Raw genomic sequence first — 5049 nt, 5'->3', positions numbered from 1 at the left:
GGCTTGATGCAGGTAAGAGGAAAACGCATGCGTGGATATAAACTGGGCAGCAGGCTTGATGCAGGTAAGAGGAAAACGCATGCGTGGAGATAAACAGGGCGGCAGGCTTGATGCAGGTAAGAGGAAAACGTATGCGTGGATGTAAACAGGGCGGCAGGCTTGATGCAGGTACCTGCTTCTCAGTTCTGTCCTGTGGCTACTCAGCCCTGACACTGGTCAATGCGCTGAGCTCAGCACTGCTCTCCCCCACGGCTTCTCCTTGGTGCTGACTGCAAGGGGCAGGAATGAGTAAGGTCATCCCCACGGGGTCCCCTTCCCTTCCCGCATCTCGGGCCTGTTTCCCGGAAGCTGTTATTCCCCCTGCTGACTAAGTGGTGCCGAAAGCGTCTGAGGGACTCCAAACTCCTCTTGGGGCTTATCGTGAGCTGGTGGAGACGAGGCGTTTCCACCCTTTACCCATCCCTTCTACTCATGGGACCTTCCCAGCAGCTCCAGGGCAGCCAAGGCCCCGGCTAAGGTTTCTGTTCTTACCAGAAGTAAATACAAAGAAATGCTGGTAACTTGCTGAGACACAGAAAGTGTGATGAGAGTCGGTTATGCTGCACCCTCCTGCCCCAGGAGGCCGGGGTGACTCCTTCCTGTCTGTGGATGTGTGGGGACACACTGTGAGAGCCCCAAGTCTTTGTTGCCAATAGCAGGTGGACGAGGAAGGGGTTGTGGGGATGTGGAAAAACTGGAGGAAGGAAGATTTATTGAAAGCTGGTGCAAAAGGGGAAGAGAGGCCAATGCAGACCCAACCGTGGCCTGCCTGCTGGGGCCCCTGCTCCGGCCTGGTGGCTTCCGGACGTGACAGCCCAGCCATGGTCCTGCTGGACCTTTGTGTCCTGGGAGACTTCTCGGAGGCCTGGTCCCTGGTCCATAAGGACGCATAATTCTCAAGCCATGTTTCCATTTGAGAGATGCTAATGGTGAGTGTGGGCTCCTCTCCCCCCACTCCCCTCTCTCTGATGGAGTCTTGCTCTGTCACCCAGGCTGGAGTGCAGTGGCGCGAACCTCCACCTCCCAGGTTCAAGCAATTCTCCTGCCTCAGCCTCCCAAGTAGCTGGCACTACAGGTGCCCGCCACCACGCCCGACTAATTTTTATTACTTTTTAGTAGAAATGGGATTTTGCAGTGTTAGCCAGGATGGTCTCGATCTCCTGACCTAGTGATCCATCTGCTCTGGCCTCCCAAAGTGCTGGGATTACAGGCATGAGCCACTGCACCCAGTCCCTTGTGTCTCTTTAATGAATGAATGGATTAGCATGGAAGGAGAAGTAGGGTCTATTTTTCACCTAGCTCTAGAATTTTAGTGCTCACAGGCATCCTGGAGCCAGTCTCCTTGAAAACTCTCATTTTAAATGGAGGGGAAGGGGAGCGATCACTTACCAGTTTCGAGTGATCTTCTGGGCTGATAAGACGTGTTGACCTGGAGAGAGCTGGTGGCTGCACAACACTGTGAATGCCCCAAACGCCACCAACTGTATGCTTTGAAATGATTACTTGTATGTTACGTAAATGTCACCTCAGTTCCAAAAAAAAAATAATAATAATGCCCTTGAGACCGGGACAGTCTGCTCCCCCAGAGTCACTAGCTCCTCCTGTTGGGCTCCAGGATGTTGTTGTGGCTGCTACTGCACCACGGGGTGCAGGGACTCCTTAAATGCACATACCATTTTTTCTGCATCTCCACTCCAAGTTCCTTTTAGAGGCAGGCAGGGTGTGGATTTTAACAGTAACAGAATGTCCAGTGCCTGCCTCACTTTAGAATTTCAAAGAAACAGAACCGTCTTGGTTATTACCAAGTTGAGGAGGAAGGGAATGGAGTATTCAGGATCAAGATGCCTTCAAAGTCCATGTTCACTGTTGGCCCAGATGATGCATGACATCCACTCACCGATCCTGTTTTGGTCAAAAATTGGCCTGGCTGGTTGGGTGTGGTGGTTGACGTCTGTAATCCCATCACTTTGGGAGGTCAAGGCAGGTGGATCATGAGGTCAGGAGTTTGAGATCTGCCTGGCCAACATGGTGAAATCCTGTCTCTTCTTAAAATACAAAAATTAGCTGGGTGTGTGGTGGCACATGCCTGTAATCCCAGCTTCATGGGAGGCTGAGGGATGAGAACTGCTTGAACCCAGGAGGTGGAGGTTGCGGTGAGCTGAGATTGCACCACTGTACTCCAGCCTGGTGACAGAGCAAGACTCTATCTCAAAAAAAAAAAAAAAAAAAAAAAAAAAGTGGCTGAGGGCATGTAAAGAAACATAAAAATCACAGGATGCCCAAACTTCTTATGCCAAAGGGAAGGTTAAGCCTGGAGTCTGGCTCATGCAACACCGCGTCCGTATGGACAGCTGTCACTAGCAGGATGCATCAGCCAGGTCCCCACAGAAAGGTGGAGGCCACAGCCATCTCCAAGTGCCCCCACAGATCTTTCATCAGTATATTCTTTGCTGGCCTCCCACAAACAAGGACATGCCAATCGTAACTTTAGGTGTGCAATCTAAGTCCAGCTCCTAAAACGAGAGTCTGTTCCATTCCATGCTGATAATGTCCTCTACAAGCTTGTCCTCCCAGTGGCAGGCCAAAGACAAGACGAGATCAAGTGTTCCTCCACCTCCCCAGAGAAGTCTGCAAAATGGACTCCTCCTTTACTCCCTTTTCCTCTTCAAATATTTACCTTGTGTGAAATGCAGATTTACTGGCTGCTAACTGAAGTCTCACAAGAATGTCACCATTCACCTCACCTCAGTGTCTAAATACCAAACCTCTTGAAAGCCTCTTTAGAAAAACAGCCACAGATGTGTCTGCGGCTTGCATTTTTCCTGGACATGTCCTAAAGCCGGCAGAATAGACCTCGGTTGATTGAGATATTTGCCTCGATCGCCTCTTTCAGTTTCCAGGCCTTACCATTGTTAAGTGTGTCCCAGAGGGTGTCGGGGACCAATTCCAAAGATCAAGAAATTCTCAACTGGCAAGGGCTCCCCTGCCTTCCACCCTCCCCCACTGTCCTTCCCAGCAGCCCAGGGTGCCGCCCACCCGACTGTCTCCGACGATGGCACATGCCCCTGCCCTTGCCCTCCGTGGACTTTCCCAGCTGCCTGGGATGTGCCCTGCTGTGCCCCTGCATCCCACTCGCTGCCCAGGGATGATGCTTCAGGGTGGCCTGTGACTGGCTCAGCAATGATGGACTCTCCTGGGAGGGTCAGGCCCTGGCATCCTACCCTGGGTGCCAGAAACACTGCCTGTGTTCAGCAGCTGGAGTTAAATTCCAGCTCCCAAGCAGTGTGATGGGGAACAGGCTGCACTTGGCCACCGCTACAGGTGGCCCATGCCCCACATCATCCCCATGTCCGGAGCTCACAGGCCCCCTTGGGAAGGGGCCAGCAACAAGAGCTGGCTTCAGAATGAGCAAGCAGCTCAGGGCTGCATTCTCCAGAGGCCTTTGGATCTGTTCTCAGGGGCAGGGCATGTTGGAACGTATGGGACAGGGAAGCCTGCGTGGTGGCAGTTAACCCAGACTCAGTGAGGGGCACCACTGGATTCCAAATGCACCATCGCTCCTCCCGACTCGGGCCCCTGGGGTCTCTCAGCCAGGCCTTCAGTTCCCGCTTCCATCCTGGATGAGGTGTCATTCTGTGGGGCCACAGGGCACGTGGCCAGTGCAGTCACCAGGCACCTGTGCCCCGAAGGGTCATGCGGGTTGAGTGCCCCACCATGGCTGTGTGGAGATTCTAAGAAGTGCTCTCTTTGCGTCTGTGGTTTGTAAGGGAAGTCCAGGGGACAATGGAGCTGGCACTGAGGGACTGGAACCTTGGCTCTTATGTGATTCTGACTCCTCCACCTCCCCAGGAGGGGCCTAGGTTGTGCTCCCACTCTGGGAAGTGACCTGCCTACTGCCTGTGGTCTCTGGTGGCCCTGACAGCTGCCCCTGCCTTGGCAGCCAGTGCTACAGCCTCTTCTCCTGCCCTCCAGGGACCTGGGGTGTCCTGTGCAGAGACTGTGGGTCAGTGTAGAGCCTTGGGAAGGGAGGTGGCCTGGTGCATCGGAGCCCCGTGGGGGACAGCCTGGGCGCCTTGTGGGCATAGCCTGAAAGGGACAAAGTGCCGTCGCACCTGCTTCTCACCTGGCCCAGCTGTGCTTTGCTGAGCTGAGACCAGAGTGGTCCTGTGGCCATTTAGCAGAGTGGTTTTTATGTCTGTTGAATTGAATGATAAAAAATCAGGGCTCATTTTTTTTTCAGTTCATAGTTTATCAAGCAACTTAGTTTTCTTGGATTTTACAAGCTGGCGATGGGAAGGCAGGCTCTGGTCTGACTGAGACGCACGGTACAGGAGCCACCATGCACCTGTACTCGCAGCAGCTCTTGGACTCTGAGGTGCGTTCACTGAAGTGAGCTTCCAGGAGTAGTTTTTCCTGCCTACAGACAGGCTGGAGAGTTGGAGTCCCACCTTGAGCTCTTTCACTGGCCCTGTCGCCAGCTTGTGTTTCCATCATCTGGCATTTTTTGTCAACATGAATAGGAGAGTCTTAGTGATGTGCACTAAGTGCACATGTGCGTGACGGGCAGAGCCACGCCTCCACACGACGGCAGGTGCACACGTGCGTGACGGGCAGAGCCACGCTTCCACATGATGGCAAGTGTGTGTGTGTCTCAGAGCTGGCTGTTTGCAGATGGAGAAGACCCCAGCTATGCTCAAATGAGGATGTATTTTTATATTGAAATCGTGTACTTTTTTCCTTAAAAGTCATGATGAAATCTTCCATTGATGAATCAAGGTGAATTTCCGCTAAATTGCTTTAAAAAAATAGCTGTGTGTATACTCTTCATTTTAAAAAAAGGATCAACTCTCCATTTCCAAAGCCATTCTCAGGGTTTAGTTTAGAGGGTTCAGAAATGGGAAATTGCTTTTCCTTTGTGAGTTGTGGGAGATTTTCTTCTAGTGCCTTAGGTCATTGAGTTGGGGAAACAGCGATGGCCACCTCAAGGCTGCTGTGCTGAACACTGGCTGG

The 5049-nt window shown here is 52.5% G+C and overlaps 1 long non-coding RNA gene across 1 annotated transcript in view; it reads left to right on the top strand.

Annotated features, from left to right (window-relative positions):
• Nucleotides 1–5049, top strand: part of LOC108517338 (uncharacterized) — a 10150-nt gene that overhangs the window by 3303 nt on the left and 1798 nt on the right. The gene's annotated exons all lie outside the window — the stretch shown is intronic.

Source organism: Rhinopithecus bieti, unplaced genomic scaffold (genome assembly GCF_001698545.2).
Source record: "Rhinopithecus bieti isolate Rb0 unplaced genomic scaffold, ASM169854v2 scaffold_40803, whole genome shotgun sequence".
NCBI lineage: Eukaryota > Metazoa > Chordata > Mammalia > Primates > Cercopithecidae > Rhinopithecus > Rhinopithecus bieti.
Note: the sequence above shows the minus strand (reverse complement) of the source record. Positions and strands in the feature narration are given on the sequence as shown.